Below are 22,356 nucleotides of genomic sequence, written 5' to 3' on the forward strand. Positions count from 1 at the left end.
AATAAAGAGAAAGGAACGCAAACGAACTACTAAAGAAAGTCATCACTATACAAGAGAAGAGAGCAAGAGAAGAAGAAACAAAGAACCACAAAAACAACAGGAAGCAATTAAAATTAAAATAACTACATACCTATCAATAATAACTTTAATTGTAAATGGACTAAATGCTCCAACCAGAGACATAGGGTGGCTGAATGGATTAAAAAAAAAACAAGACCCATCCATATGCTGTTTCCAAGAGACTCACTTCAGATTGAAAGACACACAAAGACTCAAAATAAAGATTGAAAAAAGATATTTCATGCTAATGGAAGTGAAAAGAAAGCTCAGGTAGCAATACTTACATCAGACAAAATAGACTTTAAGACAAAAACTGGAACAAGAGACAAAAAAGGTCATTACATAACGATAAAACGATCAATCCAACTAGAGGATATAACACTTGTAAACATCTACACACCCAACAAAGGAGAACCTAAATATATAAAAAAAATATTAACAGACTTAAAGGAGAGATTGAGAGTTATACAATAAAAGCAGGGACTTCACACTCCACTTACATCAATGGATAGACCATCCAGACAGAAAAATCAACAAGGAAATAAGGCCTTAAGTGGCACATTAGACCAGATAGACTTGTAGATATTTACAGCACATGCCACATAAAAATAGAAGAACACACATTTTTTTTTCAAGTGCACATTGTCCAGGATTGACCACAGCAGGCCATAAAAATAATCTCAATGAATTTAAGAGGACTGAAATCATATCAAGCATCTCACCCAATCCATCCAAGGTCACGCACTTCCTGTTCTAGAACCATGGCCCAATTTGTCTGTAACCTCACAGAGAAGGCCCTGGCACTAGAAAACACTACTGTGACTTACTTGAAGCCTCGATTGGCCACATTCTGGCACTATGCCAAGGTTGAGCCAGTTCCTCCAACCCCTGCTGAGGTCACTACAGCTACTCAGAGCTTGAAAAAAATAGTCAACAGTGCTCAAACTGGTAGCTTCAAATAGCTCACAGCTAAGGAAGCTCTGCTGAATGGTTTGGTGGCAATTAGATGTGGATGTGGCTTTATGTTGGTGAGATCACAGGCAAGCATGGCATCATTGGCTATCATGTTTGAAGACCAATTTTTAACATCTGTTTCTTTTGCATTTATTATTTGAATGTTTTGGGGCCTTCTGTCATCAGACTGGTATTTGAATAAAACATGTCAAAAATCAATATTTTCTATATCAAACACTGCATGATATTTTCTATATCAAACTGTATCAAACACTCACATTTTCTCTTGATATCAAGTTGGATTGTCTTCTGCTTTAATAATGTTAATATAGCCCTAAATTTATATCTTTGCTTAGCCTGAAATTCGAAAGGATATATCTAAATATACCAACCTGGTATATATATCTATCAGGATAATATTTTAAGTTACAGGTTGGACATATAATATTTTATTTCCATAAAAGTTGGGGGAAAGGCCTTGAAAAAATTAGAACTTGCTACAGTAGGAGAAATAATAATTCCATGTACCAAAATGAAATCATGTCAGTAATATAAAAATAAAATTTGGATGGTTTCTGTTTAATAAACTCAGAGAAAGACCTTTTTGACAACACCCGTGTCTGAAGTGTTGGGATACTTGGTGGTATTCTAAGTATGTATCTTTATAACATCTTCAGTGCCCAGACGGAGTGAATGAGAGCTGTGACCTACATTTTAAACCTAATTTTGATATGTGTATTACTATTAATCTATCTGGTTTTGCAATTTTTATAACCTATCTTTGCAAAAATAATAAAAATACCTTATGGATATTTAAACAGAGTGATAATGAAGAATCATACTTGGGTCTAAAAAATATATTATGTACTGAGATAAACAGAAGTGATTGGTTATCAAAATACAAAAAGAAAAAACAAACAAACAAACAAACAAACAAAACAATGGTATGAAACTAGAAATCACTTACAAGAAGAAAAATTGAAACCCAAGTTAAACAACATGCTACCAAACAATCAGCGGGTTAACAAAGAAATAAAGCAGGCAGTTAAAAAAAAAAAATTCTTGAGACAAATGAAAACACAATGATCCAAAATCTGTGGGACACAACAAAAGCAGTTCTAAGGGAAAAATTCATAGCACTACAGGCTTACCTCAAAAAATAAGAAAAATCTCAAATAAACAATGTAAACTTACACCTAAAGGAACAAGAGAAAAACCAAATAAAGCTCAATGTAAGTAGAGTAAAAAAACAACAACAAAGATCAAAATGGAAATAAATAAAATAGAAACAAACAAAAACCAATATAAAAGATCAGTGAAACTAAAAGCTGGTTATTTGAAAAGATAAACAAAATTGATAAATCTTTAGCCAGACTTATCAAGAAAAAAAAAGAGAGGACCCAAATAAATAAAATCAGAAATAAAGAGGAAAGATGACAACTGACAGCACAGAGATGTAAAGGATTATAATACTATGAAAAATTATACATCAACACATTGGAAAACCTAGAATCAATGGATGCATTTCTAGAAACATATAATCTTCTAAGACTTATTCAAGAAGAAACTGAAAATCTGAACAGACCAATTACTAGTAACAAAATTGAATCATAATAAAAAAACTTTCAATAAACAAAAAAGTCCAGGACCAGACAGCTTCACAGGTGAATTCTACCAAACACTCAAAAAAGAATTAACATCTATTCTCCTCAAACTATTCCAAAAAATCCAGGAGGAGAGAAGGCTCCCAAGCTCATTTTACAAGGCCACCATTAGTTTGATACCAAAACCAGACAAAGACAGTACAAAAAAGAGAATTACAGGTCAATTTCCCTGATGAAAATAGATACAAAAATCCTCAACAAAAGATTAATAAACCAAATCCAGCAATACGTTAAAAAGATCATACACCATGATCAAGCTGAATTTATTCCAGGGATGCAAAGATGGTTTAATATCTGCAAATCAATTATGATACACCACATAAACAAAATAAAAGACAAAAATCATATGATCATTTCAATAGATGCAGAAAAAATATTTGATAAAATTCAACCTCCTTTTATGATTAAAAATGCAACAAAGTGGATATAGAGGGAACATAACTCAAAATAATAAACGCCATATATGATAAACCTACAGCTAACATCATACTCAATGGTGAAAAACTAAAAGCTTTTTCTCTTAGATCAGGAAAAAGAAAAGGATGCCCACCCTCACCACTCCTATTCAAAATAGTACTGGAAACCTTAGTGACAGCAATCGTACAGGAAAAATAAATAAAAGTTATCCAAATTGGAAAGACAAAAGTAAAACTGTCACTATTTGCAAATAGCATAAAACTATATGTAGAAAATCCTAAATACTCTACCAAAAAACTATTAGAACTAATAAATGAATTCAAGTAAAGTTACAGTACACAAAATTAAAATTCAGAAATCTGATGCATTTCTATACACTATTATTGAATAACCAGAAAGAAAGAAAACAACACAATTTACAGTCCTCAAAGAGAACAAAATACCTATGAATAAATTTTACCAAGGATGTAAAAGAACTGTCCTCTAAAAACTGTAAGACATTGATGAAAGAAATTGAAGAATACAAAATAATGGAAGGATATACCATGATCATGGATTGTAAGAATTAATATTGTTAAACTTTCCATACTACCCAGAGCAATCTACAGATTCAATGCAATCGCTATCACAACACCAATGTCATTTTTTACAGAATTATAACAAATAATCCTAAAATTTATAGGGAACTACAAAAGACCCTGAATAGCCATATCAACCTTGAAAAAGAAAAACAAAGTTGGAGGTATCACTCTCCCTGATTTCAAACTATAATATAATGCTATAGTAATCAAAACAGCATGGTAGTGGCACAAAAGCAGACACATAGATCAATGGAACAGAATAGAGAGCCCAGAAACAAACCCACACCTATGTGGTCAATTAATCTATGACCAAGGAGGCAAGAATATACAATGGGGAAAAGACAGTCTCTTCAATACATGCTGTTCGAAAATTAGACTGATACATTAAAAAAAAAAAAAAAAAAAAAAGGTAAAGGAAAAGAAATAAAAAGAAAAAAATGAAACCAAACCCCTTTCTGACACCATAAAAAAAAAACAAAAAACAAAAAAAAAAACTAAAAAAACTCCAAATGGATTAAGGACTTAAATATAAGATCTAGAAGATCTAGAAATAAACTGACTCTTAGTAGTATTTTTCTGGATATATTTCCTTGGGCAAAGGCAACAAAAACAAAAATAAAGAAATCGGACTACACTAAAGTACAAAGCTTTTACATGGTGAAGGAAACCATGAACAAAACGAAAAGGCAATATACTGAATGGGAAAAGATATTTGCTAATGATATACCTGATAAAGGGTTAATAACCAAAATACAGAACAAATGTATACAACTCAACATTTAAAAAAAGAAGAAATCCAATTAAAAAATGGGCAGAGGACTTGAATAGACATTTCTCCAAAGGAGACATATAAAAAGATGTTCAACAAATCAAAACCACAATGAGATATTATCGCCTCACACTTGTCAGAATGGTTATTATCAAAGACTTCAAATATTCAGTGTTGTCCAGCGTGTGGAGAAAAGGAAACCATCATGCACAGTAGGTACGCAGGATTGTAAACTAGAGAAGCCGCTATGGAAAACAGTATGGAGACTTCTCAAAAAATTAACAACAGAACTACCTTATGACCTAGCAATTCCACTTCTGAGTATTTATCTGAAAGAAAACAAAAACACTAAATCAAAAAGATATATGCACCCCATATGTTCACTGCATCCTATTTTGTAACAGCCAAGATATGAAAGCAACCTAGGTGTCCATTGATAGATGAATGGATAAAGAAGATCTGGTATATGCACACAATGGAATGTTACTTGGTCATAAAAAAGAATGACAGCTTGCCATTTGTGACAACATGGATGGACCTAAAGGATATTATGCTAAATGAAATAAGTCGAACAGAGAAATACAAAAATCATATGATTTTACTTATATGTGGGATCTAACAAAAAATTAAACAGAAACAAACTCACAGATACAGAGAACAAACTGATGATTGCAAGAGGGGACGGGGGTGGGGGACCGGTAGCACAGGGGAAGGGATTAGGAAGTACAAACTTCCAGTTATAAAATAAGTCATGCAAATGTAATATACAGCACAGGGAATATAGTTAATAATATAATTATGTACGGTGACAGATGGTTACTAGACTTATTGTGGTGATCACTTTGTAAGGTATATAAATGTTCTATCACTATGCTGTACATCTGTATGTCAACTATAATTAGGAAGGAAGGAAGGATTAAAGGAAAGGAAACGGAAGGGAAGGGAAGGGAAGGAAAGGAAAGGAAAAGAAAAGAAAAGAGAAAAGAAAAGAAAAGAAAAGAAAAGAAAAGAAAAGAAAAGAAAAGAAAAGAAAAGAAAAGAAAAGAAAAGAAGAGAAAAGAAAAGAAAAGAAGAGAAAAGAGAAAAGAGAAAAGAGAAAAGAAAAATATCAGAACTGTGGTCATTCCAAGTGCTGACCCAGATCCTGATTCTACATACAGGATTGCCTGTGTCCTCTTGACCCCATTTCCATCAATAAATTGTTCTTTATTCTAATCAATGTACTATTAATCCCCCCCCAAAAAAAAAAAAAAATAGAGAAAGTAGCTTGGAGTCTCCTTTCTGAATCTCTCTCATTGGTTGAAGCTGACCTGTCTGCAATCTGTAGACACAGAACCACTGAACTGGGTTTCCAAGTTCACCTGCGACCTGACTACTTGGGGCACGCACCAACTAGTTTTACATTAACCCAACTTTAACAATTACACCTTAGATTAATGACTTGCAATCTACCCTGGGCATTGCAGCAATAAGCACATGGAAAAACCTTGGCACCTGAGAGATATAATCCAGAGGTTTTACTGATGCAAATGCCAGGTTGGCTTCCAACATTATGCCTTCTAGTATAGGTGAGGCTGCTCTTCTCAACACCTTAGAAATAGCTCCCCAGGCCAAGGCCTCGTATTCCTTCTAATTCACGTGCCCCTGGCCAGTGAGTATTGCATTCTGAGGACCACCTGCGGCAGTGACTCAGGTATCTATCATTCGAGTCCTAACATGACCACTGTTTCTAGCTTTGTGCCAATAATCCCTGACTCTTGAAGTCTGTTTCATAGATGTTGCCCATGGTGCCTCCTGTGTTAAATGTTCTCGAGTTCTGCGAATGTTTCCTTTCCTATGAAAGCAAGAGCATTAAAAAGCAAGAAACATGTACCCTGCTGTGGTGGTCATTAGAAGGGCTCACAACATGCCACTTCTCCTTACGGGCACATGATAGGAACCTCTTTCTTTACGTTGTTGAGCTTTGGCCGATCAAATCATTGTCATATCCAGGTAGAAGCACTTAAGGGTTAGTGCTCGACCCCCACCTCCCCTTTTCCCTGACATGCTAAGTGTAGAGGCATGTTTCAGACGATGTTTCCTTCAGTCTGAGTCCCTGAGGGATCACAGTGAAGCCCAAGGCCAACCCACATGACCCAAACAAGTCCTTTGCTGTGTCACATTACGATGAGGAGTTGTCAGTCCCCTGCAGCTTGACATGGCCTATCTGCTACCTTATGGAAACTCTACCCTTGCAGGCCACGGGTAACTTCCTTCTTACCAAGTGTCTTTTCTTCGCATGGCTCCCCCAACTTCTTCCCCTTCTGCAAAGTCTTACCACATTCTAGCTGGCTATGTATATATAGTTTGTGTCTTAAAAACCAACAGATTAGAATCCTGGCTCCCACACTTACTACTATGTGACTGACACAAGTTCCTTCATCTCTTTTAGCTTCTGTTTCCTTATTTGGAAACAGGGACCATGTTGCTTACTCTATTAGATGCTTGTGGGCGTTGAGTGAGATGCTGTAGCCTATATGGGATTTCTTCTTCTTCTTCTAACAGATATTAATAAAATAACCGTTTTCTAATAAGATAAATTACATTCAGTGTACAGAATTTAAAAGACATAGATATGAAAATTTGTTTTCTTTTTAAATTTAAGATTAAATAATGACATTTTTTTAGTTAAGATTATGCCAAATCCGAAATAAGTCAGACAGAAAAAGCAGAGAACCATATGATTTCACTGATATATGGTATACAAAACTGAAAACAACAAAAGAACAAGAAAAACAAATGAAGAAACAAAATTCATAGACACAGGCAATAGTTTAGTGGGTACCAGAGGGTAAGGGGTAAGCAGGATGATAGGTGAGGGTAAAGGGGATCAAACATATGGTGATGGAAAGAGAACTGACTCTGGGTCGTGAACCCACAATGTGAGATATAGATGATGTATTACAGAATTGTACACCTGAAATCTATGTAACTTTGCTAACAAGTGTCACCCCAATAAACTTAACTCACATACACACACACACATACGCACAAAGATTACACCAAATCCCATCACTTGGAAGTGTGTGTGTGTGTGTGTGTGTGTGTGTGTGTGTGTGTGATTGAGATGCTGTACAGAATTTTGTAAACAGTTTTCAATAAATGTATCATGAGAATTCCCCCTTGTCATTAAACAGTTTCTTGGAAACACAGTTTTCCTGGTGAGTGGGGCTGTATCTGACCCCATTTTTCTAAAACCCACACTTCCCTTGGGTTCTCTGAAGCTCTCTTTAGAGTGAGAACCTATTTCCCCTGTTTCTTTAGTAAATTCTTCAACTTCTGGTAGTCCCTACCTGGGTCCTCGCCCTTATGACTCTGTCCTAGAGGCATTTTCCTCATCTGGATGGCTCCTCGGAAGCATTGAGATCTGTCTCCACAGCTCTCACCTCCAGGCAGATAATTCTCCAAATGTTACGTTCTTTTACTCACTTGACCTTTTCCATATATACCTAACCACCTGTTGGTCACTTGTGTCTGGATGTCCTAATATCACTTTAAATTCAGGATGACCAAAGGCCAACTCATGATCCAGTAACATCTGCCTAAACCAAATCCTTATCACCAACCCCCTCCCTCCCAACCTCCCACCCCTTAACCAATCCACCATTTTGGTCCAACACCCTGAGCTTTTCTCAATCACTCATGTTTAAGAACTCAGAGCCACATTTGTCTCTTCTTTCTTCCTTTCCTCTTTTATTTTCCATTCATCATCAAATCCTATAGTTCTTTTTGGAATACTTCTTGGATCCATCATTCCTTTCTATCATTACTTCTGATGCCGCAAACTCAGGTCCCTTCCCTTCCCACATATATGATAGAGTTGAAAATAATTGTGTGTGTGTGTGTGTGTGTGTGTGTGTGCGTGTGCGTGTGTGTGTGTGTGTGTGTGTGTTCCTAGCCTTTGTCTCTACCTCTACGCCCACCAGAGTGTATCTCTCAGCCAGGTCTGTTCTGGAACTTTAGGAAATGGATTTAGCAAATGGGTAGCAAAGTGGACGTGTGAAACTGGGTGCCGAGGTATAGGGTTCTGGAGTGCAGGCTGTCATGATCTATACAATAAAAAGTGGGAAAAAGAAGTGGGAGAGGAAAGAGCAAGAAGGAGCATGGAAACTGAGCATAAAGAAAGGTTTTTATTTTGTTTTAAGGGCAGAATGAGAAAACTGGGAAAAAGAGAACAAGGGAAGAGAAATAAAAAGTTACTAGGGGTCATTCTGGGGCCTCTTCGATGTTTTCCAAAGACAAAAATGAAGGTTAGACTTTCCTGATTTTTTGTTTTGTTTTTTCAGTTATCTTAACTGCATATGTTTGAACTGGGCCCCCTGGGGCCAAGATTAAAAGATGTGCCACAGGACTTGTCACAGCTTATCTCCCTACTTCCAGGAAAATAAGCCTAAACCATCAATATTTTGTCAAAAATTGTATCACTGGCCCAGCTCCAACATGTCGAGGGGCTCCCGATTACCCACACTGGTGGTTTTCAAACTGTGTTCCCCAGAGCATGAAGGGTTCCACAAAGTCATCTAGGGGCTGACGCAGGTCAGTGGAGTGAGAAAAGGAGCGTGACTCAACACAGGTCTGCAGCCAGCATCCCCCTCTCAAAGGGGGTTGTTCTACTTTTTTTCATTTCATATATAGCATTCCACTTAGGATTTAAAATTTAAAACATTTAAAACGTATTTTAAAATACTGAGGATGGTTAAATGCATGGATTATGAGGCCAAACTGTCCCAATAATACCTGCTTTGCCATTTATCAATCATAGAGCCATAGGAAAGTGTCTCAGTTTCCTCATCTAGAACGACAGTCCTTCTCATCAGAGTTACAAGTGCTGAACGAGGCATTGAATGTAAAGCTCTTAGTGCAAAAGGGAAAAGAGAAGAGGTAGCACAGCGGAGTGGTTACAAAGGGCGGGGGCTAGCCTACCACTTACTAGCTGTGTCACCTGAGGGACTTATAAAAACTTTCTGAGCCTCAGGTTCCTCACTTGTGAAGTGGGGGTAAAAGCAGAACTAAGCTTGGAGAATTTTTTAAAGATTCAGTGGGTTAACATGCCTGATGTCCTAAGAACCATGCCTACTACTTGGTGCCATGGGACTGTCAGGTCTCATTAACACGGTGCCTGGTAAATTTTCAGTAAGTGATGCTTATTCCTGAATTCAGGATCTTGTGCTTGCTCTTGTCTACCCTCAACCAATCACGCACACACATGCAGCCACACCCCTGGCCGTGCCTATGCTGACCCCTCCAATTACGGATCTCACCCATTCCCCAGGGCTCTGTCCCAAAGCCCTGGCCTCTTTCACAGGGTGCAGTGATTGAAAGCTGGGAGATGTGCACTCCTTACTTCCTTTATTCCACTGCTTGTCTGGGCAATTCCAATGTGCCAGTCCCTCTGCCAGATCCCAGTGACAGACTAGTCCTCAGAAGCTGTCTGGTCTGGCAGGCCAGACCTCCAATCAAACCTTTAACCAAACAACTCTTTCATCACAATTGTGATTTAAAAATGATTAAAGTACTTCTCGATTAGCAAGAGTAAAACAGGAGCCAATCCTGCCCAAGGCCTCATGGCCTGACTCCCTAAAGCAGGCCAGTGGGAGTGGTCTGCTGGAGAGGAGGGTAAAAACAGGGGCTAGTGACGCATGGGCCGTGGTCCTGTCCATTAGGGACCTTCTGCTTGGACAATCACAATGATTATGAGCCACGAAACACTTCCGAGAAGTTCAGCAGGAAAGCAACCCATTTGTCTCCATTTAACACAGAATTGGCTTCTTTTAGAAGCATATCGATTGGTAACTCACCAGACAATAATACCGTGTTTCCCCGAAAATAAGACCTAACCAGAAAATAAGCTCTAGCATGAATTTTCAGGATAACATCCCCTGAACAGAAGCCCTAATGCGTCTTTTGGAGCAAAACTTAATACAAGGCCAGGTCTTATTTTTGGGGAAACACGGTATCTCCTGGAGTGGGGTGTGAGGGTGTTTTAGAAAGGCTGTTTAGTTCCTAAAATGCCATCCGTGATGTAAACAGAATTCACAGCAAACCTCCGAAATCTATAACACTCACGATGTTTCATTTAAAATAATTTCCTAAAAAGTCCCCAGATATGTATGGCAAGACTAGTATTCTCATCTTATATCTCTAAAAGTAAGATTACATTTTAAAATATGTTGGTTTGGTGTTACATATCTAAACATAATAATTAAAGGTTTCTTCAAGCTAGATATCTATTTGGCCTCACCAATTTAAAAAAAAGGAAACTTAAATAATTGTGTGTCATTTCTGATTTTATTAGTCATTCTCTGTGGCAGATCATAAAAATTCTCTTATAAAACAGTTAAGTTACCAGGACTACTCAACTGTATTTGAATAATGCATAACTCTGTGTACTTTAAGAATAATGAAGCCATCAGACAAATTTCTAAAGAGTCTAGTGCTTACACCCAGCTCTGGAGAAACTGTCGGGACTTTTAAAGTGAGCAGCAGAGCCTTAAAACAATAAAATAAAAAACCTGTTTAAGACCTTAAATCATTAACATGTGTCGACTTAAACTTACACATACATTTGTGTTGTTTAACTAAATATTTGAAAACCAGCTTCTCTCTCAGTTATCTGCCAAGAGCCACGCTCCGGATTCTGTGTGTCTCTTCCGGACACGTGGCAATGTCTAGCACTTTTTCAAGAGGCTTTCTTGGGAAGAGCTGATATTCAAATATTTTGATAAGAAATTTTTCTTCGTTAAATTGTATGTCAGTATTTAGTTACTATCTATTTTGTGTTAATAATCTGGCATTTTTTAACAGCTTTTAAAATCATATTTTAAAAATGCATGGGCTCTTCTGCCTTAGCAATCACCATCCATCTGGTTTTCTGTCCTCACTCCATCCTGAATGCAAGAGGAGGGTAGTTTTCAGTTTGCACCAGAACACAGAGCCAATGAAATTCCCATATCCTAGGTTATAGCAAAACCAGAAAGTGAATTGGTCCTGTGGGAATAGTTGGGACTTGGCCCAGCTCTGCTCTGGGCACACAGGTCACCCTGAGATCAGAAGGTGAAGGTAAACGCTGAAACCCTCCCTCCTCAACAGAACAGCTTCTCAGACAGAGATGCTGTGGCTGAAGGATCTGTTAAAACAAGGATTGCTAATCTTATTTTTCCAATTACTCTTATCTGACTTTGCTATCTCCACCGCCTTCTACCTCCCCACTGCTGCCTTAGAGTGACACCTTTTGGAAAAGGTTGAAACTGAAAATCCCCAGACTGCTTTTTGCTGGGACCCAAGGACCCTCAAGATTGTAGTTGGGGATTTGCTTACTCCTCACTGAAGTTGAAGCCTCTAGGAGCTTTGCTTAAATGTGTCACTTCTGACCCTTCAGCTGCAAACAAATACCCTCAGCGACTGTTTGGGCTCAAGCTTGTGGATTCTGACTACATTTTAAATTCTCCCTTTCCCCTCCTTCTCTTCCCAGACTCATTCACAAAACCTCACACCACAATAAAAGATGGATGGAGAAGAAATGTGTGAAATACATACATCTGACTCCACAGACACGGTTAAATCAAACAGTGTTGCAGAACCAATGAGTAACAGTGTCTCCAGAATGCCTTTGAGCATTTTCCTTTCTCCAGTTTGGGCTCTGTGGAACCTCCCCGAGGAAAAGGCTGTGTAGGATGTGTTTCTGTGTGTGTTTGCTGTAGGCACTTCTTGAGCACCGGGGAGGTCTTCTTTATTTATGTGTGCTCAGTCCTGCAGCATGGCAAAGAGCTGGTCTCCTCTACCAGAGTTTCAAACATTTTTGCCAAGCAGTGAGGGGAGTGGTTAAGACGGTGGACTCTGTAGCCAGAGGGCTTGGGTTCCAATCAAGGGCTGAGTAACCCTGGGAAAGATACTTGTGTTTCATGTACATCAGTTTCTTTTCTGGAAAATATGGCTAATAAGGTACCTTCTAACATCCTTGTGAAGAATATCTAAGTTGTAATAGTTACGTGCTTGCTACATAGTAAGCACACAGTAGCCTGCAATCATTATCAACAGTCATCTTAGTTTAAATACCAGCATTTCGTTTTCCGCCTGTTAGAGGGCGAGTAAGCAGGACATAGGGTTGAATGTCCATGTTCTTACATTTTCAGAGTGACATATAACAGTTTTTTCATCTTCAATGGAATGGTGAAATTTTTACTACAAAATCTATTTATAACAATCCAAATGAATCACACACGAAATATGTGTTCATATTTTAGTCTGTCTTAGTTTAGCTAAGTCCCAAAGACAATCATACAGGGACTCATGAAGACATTCGAGCTGCACTGTCCAAGAGAACATCCTGCAATGATGGCGAGCTTCTAATCTGAGCTGTCTAGTACACAGGCCACTCACTCCCTGTGGCTGTAGGGCACTGGAAATGTTACAGGTGCAACTGAGGAATAGAATTTTTAATTCATCTTAATGAACTAAAATTTAAACAGCCATATGTCTAGTGGCTAGTGTATTGGCAAGAGCCAGAGCATCCAAGCTTTACAACTTTATTGTCCAATGGTGATGTTTAGAAATTACTTCAATCTTTGTGGAAAGTTTACCTTTTTGGAACACATGAGGTATACTTTTAAACTCCTTTAAATTCGTTGTAACTCATAAATTGTCATTTGACACAGTGATTCCACTTTAGGAATTAATTCTATGAACATAATAAGGGATGTGCCCCGAGGAATTTATTCTAAGGATAAAATAAACATGGTCATTACAGTGTTGCTTATCAAAATCAGAAATATTTTGTGTGTGTGTGTGTGTGTGTGTGTGTGTAAGTGTTGCAAAGAAACTGAATAATAAAATCACGGGCATCCAACTGTTGACATGTTGGTCAGACGTTACACATTAAGTAGAAAGATTTAATATAAAGGAAAGATAGTCATGAAATCCTAAATGAGAAAAGCGGATTAGTCCATAGTAAATACAACAGAATGCCAACTATGCGTAGATTTCTATATATATAGTCAGAGAAAAAAGACTAGAAGGAAATGCACCAAAGTATTCATGGCAGATTGTTTCTAGGCTTAGAGATTTCATGTAATCTATTATATTCTTTTTGGTACTTACTGCTGCAAGCATGAAGTATTAATGTAAAAAGGAGTAATTTTTAAAAATTGCAACCAAAGAAAATCTGTATAGAAAGGACTTGTGCTCCACGGAAAAATTTGCTGGTAGACCACAGCTTCCAAAGGAGAGTAATAAAAAACAGAACTCCAGGGCAGGGTGGGGCCCTCTGGTGGCAGTTATGGTGGCAGCTACCCTTAGCCAAAAGGATCTTAAGACTTGCTACACTTCCAGGCATGGCTACTTTGCCCCTGACAGTCACTTAGATTTATGCTGATTATAATCTGGGTTCACCAGGGAGTGCCTGAGTGTTAGTGACTCCAGAGCTGTCAACAGTCATTCCTACCACCTCCACCCTGCCCTACAACACACTTGAACGTTGTTCATTTCACCTTGTTCCCTCCTAAAGTTCCTATGGCTTTTGGAAGTCCAGCATGGTAGTTGGCGTGTTTGTTTAGTTTTGTGCTTGTTCAGCATTTTCTGATTTTGTTGTTGTTATCATTTTGTTCCTGCAGCACTCAAAATAAGTTGTCAGGCCCTAGAAAATGAAAACCATTTGTCTATGCCACTTGGTAGCCTCTATTAGTAAGGTCTATTCATTCCCATTCAACAAATCAGGGCAGTGTTACCAAATAGACCTGTTTTTGCAATGCACCAATCAATTCTGAGGCAACTGCAAGGAGGAATAACATAAGGGGGCCTCTTTTACTCTGAATTCTCCTGCTGCTTTCCTCTGAAGGACATATCTGTTGATGATTACAATTTTCAGTCAGCCCAAATCAAGCCTGTCTCCAAGCCCTTTTCTGATCCCCCTACATGTAAGGGATCCTTACATCGCAGTTCCATGTACCTGAAGCGGTAGCTAATGGCCTCCCTGTATGTCATCTTGGTCCTTGACTATATGGAGTATAATGCATTTTTGTGTCTTTCCACTGGGAGTAGCATCTTCTCAAACACACAGGAGATGGTCAATAGGTAATAGTGGGAGGGGTGTCAGGAGGGAGAAGAGAAGAGAAGGAATCTACTCCAGGAGTATACTGGAGAAAGGTAATCATTACCTCTGATTTAAATAATATGGTTTCCTATATCCCATTTGATCCTCAGACATTCCCAAAGAAACAGAGCATCTAATAGATGGATAACTCAAGTGCAGGATGGGTAAGGGATTTACTCAAGCATTGCAGATGGCTTACTCTTTACAAGGATGTGAGTCTGCTTATTGAGAGAGATGTAAGGGGACAGTTGTTAGAAGGAACTATACTGAGAGAACCTAGGAGGAAACTCTGGGCCATGAGTCCCTCAACAGCAAGGAAAGACCTTGGCTCATTCTCCTAGTATCCCCAGTCCTGAACACAATATCTAGTATATAATCAGCACCCGTAAATGTCTGGATGAGCATAATTTAATGAATGGACTGTAGGTTTCATTTGAGTCACTGGTGTAGAATATTCATTACATACTTTCATTCCAGCAATGTTCCAAACTATCTTAGTTGACTTTTATATTAGTTTTCTATCATTATGTAACAGATTACTATCAACTTGGCAGCTCACAATTTTGTAGGTTGGAAGACTAGGCAGATAGTACAATGGGACTAATTATGTCCACTCACCGTCTCGCAAGGTTGAAATCAAGATATTGGCATTCTGCGTTCTCTGCTGGGAGCTCAGGGTCCTCTTCTAAGCTTATGTGGTTGGAGTAGAATTCAATTCCCTGCAGATGTATGTCTGAGGTCCTGTTTCTTTGCCATTCCTAGCTCCTAGAGACCATTTGCATTCCTTGTCACATGACTCCTCAAATCTTTAAAGCCAGCAATGAAAAACATCCCTTGTATCAGGTATTTCCCATGCTTTGACTCTTCAGGAACAGCCCAGTCCCTTTTAAGGATACACTGATTAGATCAGGCCAACCAACGATAATCTACTTAAAGTCAACTGTGCCATATAATGTACCTAATCATGTGTGTGATATCCCATCATATCCACAGACCTGGGTATTATGCATAGTGCAGTCATATGCACAGGCCTGGGGACTATGAGATCATGTCTCATAATCACTTGAATGATATTCCATCATATCCACAGCATCAGGGATTACACAGGGCATGTAACCATGGAGACGGAATTCTGAGGGTCACCTTATAATTCTGCCAACCACTGCTTTCTTTCACTTATTGATCATATAAAACAAAACGGGCACAACAAAATACTTTCTACTGTTTAGTTCCCTTTTCCTTTAAAGATATAAAATTACATTTCAAAATGTACCGTATTTTGCTGTGTATAATGTGCACTTTTTTTGCCCAAATTTGTGAGGGAAAAATACATGGGTAGTACTAATTCCATATGTATATAAATGTTTTTTATTCTTTTATTTATGCTTATGAGTTAAAAGTATAACTCTAGCAATCAATAACTATATCCATATGCAAAATAATACCCTGGAATATGATAATCGGTTTCATTGAACTTATGACGAATTTGCAATGAAAGTCATTTCGGCCAATGATTCAACAAAATGAAACAAAGAGCGAGTTATTGTTGTCCCCAGAGTAAGTGACGCTGACGTGATAAGACAGGTGCTGCCGACCTTATTACCACAGGGTGAGCAGCGAGACATTTCTCTTTGAATACTTCAGGTGAGAGCTAGCAATCTAGCTGACATTTTTACAGAAATTATTGGAAAATCCCTTGGAAAATTAAAACAAAAGATTTTTTCCTTGAAAGCGTGGGCCAAAAACATACGTGTGCATTATTCACAGGAGCGTATTATACATGGCAAAATAAGGTACATGCCAAATATAGGGGGACTTTATTAATTTGATAAAAAGCATTTGCAAAAAAATCAAACAAACAAACAAAAAAACTACAGGTACCAATGGTGAAAGACTGAATGCTTTCCCTCTAAGATCAGGAGCAAAGATATCTGCTTTTACCCCTCTTATTTAGCATAATGCTTGGAATTCTAGCCACTGTAATAAGGCAAGAAAAATAAAGTAAAGGCATTAAAAATTGGAAAGGAAATAATAAAACTGCTCTTATTTGCAGAGCAGATCTCAAGATATAATATCAACACACAAAGATCAATTGCATTTCTATATAGTAACATGTGACAATCAAAATCGAAAACGAAATACCATTACAATCACTCCAAAAAGTGAAATATTTAAGTATAAACTTAAAACATGTACATGCTCTATATGCTGAAATTTACAAAAATCTGTTTAAAAAATGAAGATTTAAATAAGTGTAGACATATGGAGTAGAGTGTTCATGGATTAGAAGACTAAACATAGTAAAGATGTCAAATTTTCCCAGATTTATCTATAGGTTTAATGTAATTCCTATCTAAATCTCAGCAAGTTTTTTGTAGATATAGACAAGCTTATTCTAAAATTTATATGGAAAGATACAGATACTATAATAGCTAAAACAATCCTGACAAAGAAGAATGAAGAGGGAGGAAGTCCTCTGCTGGATATTTAGCTAATACCCAGTAGATACTATAACTACGATATAGTTACAGTAACCAACACAGTATGACATTGGCAGAGGGTAGACACACAGATAAGTGAAAGAGAATAGTGAACACAGAAATATATATAAATATACTACAGTGACGTTTTACAAAGGAGCAAAAGGAATTCCATGGAGATAGTCTTTTCAGTAAACGTGGCCAAAGCAATTGGACATCCATGAGGGGAAAAATTGACCTAAACCTTACACCTTGTACAAAAATTAACTTAAAGTGGATCATGAACTTAAATATAAAACATAAAACAATAAACCTTTTAGAAAAAAATTGGAGACTAGGAAAAAATTGGGGGCTAAGCAATTAGTTCTTACAATGGACACCAAAATAACAATGCATAAAAGGGAAGATTGGTACACTGTATCTCATCAAAACTGAAAATATTTGCTCTATGAAAGACCTGGTTAAGAGGATGAAAAGACAAGTTATCGACTGGGAGAATATATTTGCAATCCACATATCTGACAAAGAACTAGTACGAAATATATAAAGAACTTTCAAAACTCAACAGGAAAATCTCTGATACAATTAGAAAATATACAAAAGATATGAACAGACATTTTGCTAAGAAGGACATACAGACAGCAAATAAGCACAGAAAAAAAAAGTTCAACATTATTAGCCATTCAAGAATTGCAAATTAAAACCACAATGAAATATCACTACATACCTATCTGAATGGCTGAAATAAAAAGTAGTGACAATACCAAATGCTGGTGAGTTTGCAGAAAAACTGGATCCCTTATACATTGCTGGTGGGAATGTGAAATGGTGCAACTGCTCTTGAAAACAATTTCGCAGTTTCTTGTAACTTCGCATGCAACTACCATGTAACCCAGCAATCGCACACTTTTTATTATTTCTCTCATAGAAATAAAAAGTTGTGTTCACACAAAAACCTGCACATGACTGTTCATAACAGCTTTACCAGTAACAGTGAAAAACTGGAAGCAACCTAGATGTCTTTCAACTGGTGAATGGTCAAACACACTGTGGTCCCCCTATACCATGGAAGACCACTCAGCACTACAAAGAAACAAAGTACTGATACAACTTGGAGGAATTGTCAGTGAATTACTGGTTAATTAAAAAAAGTTAATGCCTAAAGGTCACATCCTATATGATTCCATTTACATAACGTTCTTGAAGTGATGACATTATAGAAATGAAGAACAGATCAGTGGTAAGGGCGGGGTATGGGGAGAGGCTGGATGCAGTTAGAAAAAGGCAACAGAGGGATCCTTGTGGTGATGGGACTGTTGTGTCTCTTGACTGTATCAGTGTCAATACCCTGGATGTGACATTAGACTGCAGTGTTTCAAGAGGTCACCATTGGGAGAAACTGGGTAAAGGGTATACAAGGTCTCTCTCCATTATTTTTGAGACAGGCATATGAAGCCACAGTCATCTAAATATAAAAAGGTTTGATTTTTTTAAAAAGTACACGCCACATGTATTAGGAAAGCCAGGGAAAACGCTGGGGGAGAAGAGAGAGGCTCGCGTAAGGTCAGTGAGGCCATCCACATCCTCTGGAGAAAGAATCCTTCCCCAAATCTCAGAGCTAGGAGGACGTCAGCAGAGAATTTTCAGGTGGTAAATGCCTTCCGTTCACAAGGAAAATGACATACCCAGGTAATAGCTTCAGCATTCAAATTAATGGATTGACGCCTATTGAATCAGGATGTGACACTGACTTCCTTAAGAGTGAAGTGATAAAAGTGTCATAATTGTGGTCCCCTTTTTACAAAACAAACCATCGAACACACACACACACACACACACACACACACACACACACACACTCTACAACATTTTAAGTGCCATGTTCAACAATAGCTACCAGTGTATCATAAGCTAACCCATAAAGGTCGCTAGAAGGTACCGGTTTCCTTACATGTGTAATTATAATCCAGGTAAGTAAAAAAATCACAGCAACAGCAAAGCTTCATTACCTTCAAACGACATACATCGTCCAGTCTGCTGCCTTGGTTAGCTCCTCAGTGGGAGGAAAGCAAAAACCAGACATGAAGTGCCAGAATGAAATCTGCGGCTTCAATTTCTCCTTCATTTAAAACATTTTATAGGAGCTTTGTGTTGACCCTGTAGCTTCAGGACAAGGAAATCCTCCCAAATGCATCCCGAAGTCCTAGCTTCCCCCACAGTGACTTGGCTCCTTCCTCTCAGAGAGATTACTGCTACATGGAAAAAAAATTCTTAATTGGTTAACTTTGGGGAAATCGCTTCATAAAGAGAAGACTGGAACAAAGACGCCCACCCAGTCAGTTCTCCCTGCATACAAAGCAACTGGGGATGAATCTGAGTGATGCCTCATGAGCAAGGCTGACAGACCCAACCTAGCCGCACTTCCAGGATGAATAAAAAGTTTATGGGCTTTCCTTCCATCTCCAAGTGGAATAAGCACCACACAATCACAGCGGTGGATCTGGTAAGTTCTGCCTCTCTTTCAATCTTAAGTCATCACTGAGGCTCAGCATGCTCCTCGCACTCCAGAGAACAAGACTTTACCTCTGGCCATCCAGCTGAACTAATGAGAGGAGGGTTATGACACAGGGCTCCCAGGACCAGTTATTCTGCTCCTCATCTGGCTCTGCACCGGAGATTGTCCCCAACCCTGGCTAGGAGCTGTGGATTGGTCCCTAAAGGATCCTGGAGGAGAGTGGGTGGATAGCAAAGGTCAAATCCAGCTCTCTCCTATAAAAACAACCAAAGCACACATCCCGCCCAGCACAATGTTCATGCTTCAGAGCAGCAACTTTTGTTTTCCCCGATTCCCCTGACGCATGGGAGCATTCCCTGTTAATCCGAGCAGAGACAAAAACTACTCAGATCTTAATGGGTGATGCTTCATTCTTCAAAACTGTCAGACAATACAATTTATACTCACATATTAAATGCAGCCCTTCACCAAATACTTAAATCATGATTTGGAAGTAGATGTCTATGTTGTCCCCAGAGGACATTTTCTACAATGTATACCTTTGAACTCTTTTGAAAGTGATATTTTTCCCTAGTAGCTCTTTTCAGATCCAAATACACACACACACACACACACACACACACACACACACACACACACCATTTTCATTACCGATGAAATGAAGAGATTAGAGTCTAGTCACAAGTAAAGTGACTAAACATAACTCTGAATCAAACATAACCCTGGTATTAAAATAGTCTCAAGACAAACATAAGTGAAAACACTGGATTCCTTGCTTGAATGCCTAGTAGTCACTTAAGGACCTGATTTCTTCAGTTGGGACGTTTTCTCCCTTTTATGACTTCTCAAATATTTAAATTACTTTGCTTAAAAATATTTCTCATTATTTCTCCTCTCTTTTCTTCAAGAGTTAATACTGTTAAAACGAGCCATAAAGAAATCACGATATCCGGACTTCAAGAGGAGAAACAGCTTGGGTATTTAAACTCACTAACAAGTATACATATATAGAAATGAATACCCCGTTTTGATGGGTCACACTCAGTAACCTTAGAGGCGCCTCTATCTGGGCAATCGTTCCTTTTGGACGAAAAACAATTAGGCTGTGTAATGTGCTGAATCCCTTCAGATAAACTGTGCACACACAGCCGGCCACTCTCGTACTGGCTTTAAGGCCGGGGCTGTCAGGCCCACTTCTCTGCTTAACGTCAGTAGCACTATGTATAAAAGGTGACTCCAGTGTGTACAAATGTTGATCTTTGGAGAAGTCATGCCTAGACTCACACACACATCCACTCTTTCGTCCACTAGGTCAATGGCAGGAACAGAGGGCAACCCCGAAAGGGGCTTGCCAACAGCAGAGTCTTACTTGTCAGGTTACATTGCCCCCAGGGACTTCCCTGCCTGAGATTAATTCATAATCCTGTTTTGTGTTTAAAAAATTCAGGTTCTAAAAGCCTTGCCTTTGAGACAGTTTCGCAGGCGACAGGGAAATGTTCTAATATATGGTAACAAATTAAGTGCCAATGCAAGTAAGCACTAAAAAGAAAGGAACTGTGTGGAGTAGGTGGCACAACATGTTTGCCCTTGTCCAAAATCATTTCTTTAAGGTTCCAAAATAGATACTAAAAACATATTTTAATGGCTAGAGTACCTACCAGTTAAAAAAAACAAAGTTGAAACCATCTATGATTTTTCTCCTTGCTGCACAAGCTGAGCGAAACAAAGATGCCCCCTGATCGAAAACACAGCCGAGGTTCTGAAGAAATACAATATTCGCTGATGTGACTTCCAAACTAAATTTCATCTGAATACCAAACAGTAAGAAAGCTCTCATCTCAGCTCTGAACAATCCTATTTTTATTACATCAAAATTGTTTCTTCCCTTGCCAACCTCATTCTACCCCTTTTTGCTACAGAGTTAATGTCCAGAAAGCTTCCTTTTACAACTCTAGCAGACCTGACTGAAAAAAGCAGGAATTCCCAACGCTGTAGAAACCATCACAAACATGTTCTCATTTGGATGATTCTAAAAGTATAACTAACTCCACCCTACAGTGAAGGAAGGGAATGTCTGAGGGTACATAGTGCAGAACGAGATGGCCGTGTGAGCTCTGACACTCGTGACCACCACGGATGGACAGACAAGCTGGCCTGGTGGCATCTTCTGCTTCGACTCAGACAGAAAGGAAAGCATGCCAGCTAATAATACAAGTCCCTGTTCACTATGGGACTCGGGCTGGGTTTCCAGTCAGTCACTTCTGCTAAGATTTAACTCACAACACTGCCCTCTTCAACGGCAGTGGGGAGCATGTACAGAGCATATTCTACCCAGGTGCAAATGCTCTAATCTAACAGCAGCTCCAGTCACCAAACGTGAAGATAAGGAGACAAATCACCAATCTTGTTGCTCACAGTTTGGAGTTGCGTGTGTTGTGGGGTTGGGGGGAGGGTGTACACACATATAGCATCCCTCCTGCCCCCTCCCACCAGTGCCCCCAACACATGCTCCTACTTTCATGATAACTGAGGGTGAATTACTGTTTCCATTTTTTTGTACCATGGGTGGAGAGAGCCAAAATCCTGCAATTGAGAAGACCAAGGAATTTTCACACCTATAAGCACTGATTTCCAAAATCAAAATATAGTTTTAAAAGAGGCAGTATGGTTCCGATTGCCTTGCAAATGAAACCCCAACTCCTCCTCATGGCCGACCAGAGGCCCATGTTATGGAGTGACTACATGCCTCCTAAACCACATGCCCCGTCACTCTGGCCCTCCCTGGGCCTT

General features: G+C 38.6%; 1 protein-coding gene and 1 pseudogene across 17 annotated transcripts in view; one reads left to right on the top strand and one right to left on the bottom strand.

The window, feature by feature from the left end:
• Positions 1 to 22,356, bottom strand: part of ERC2 (ELKS/RAB6-interacting/CAST family member 2) — a 918,050-nt gene that overhangs the window by 368,454 nt on the left and 527,240 nt on the right. The gene's annotated exons all lie outside the window — the stretch shown is intronic.
• Positions 822 to 1,132, top strand: LOC109443571 (ATP synthase F(0) complex subunit g, mitochondrial pseudogene; annotated as a pseudogene).

This window comes from Rhinolophus sinicus, chromosome 5 (genome assembly GCF_057876585.1).
Source record: "Rhinolophus sinicus isolate RSI-liver-muscle chromosome 5, RSI-T2T, whole genome shotgun sequence".
NCBI lineage: Eukaryota > Metazoa > Chordata > Mammalia > Chiroptera > Rhinolophidae > Rhinolophus > Rhinolophus sinicus.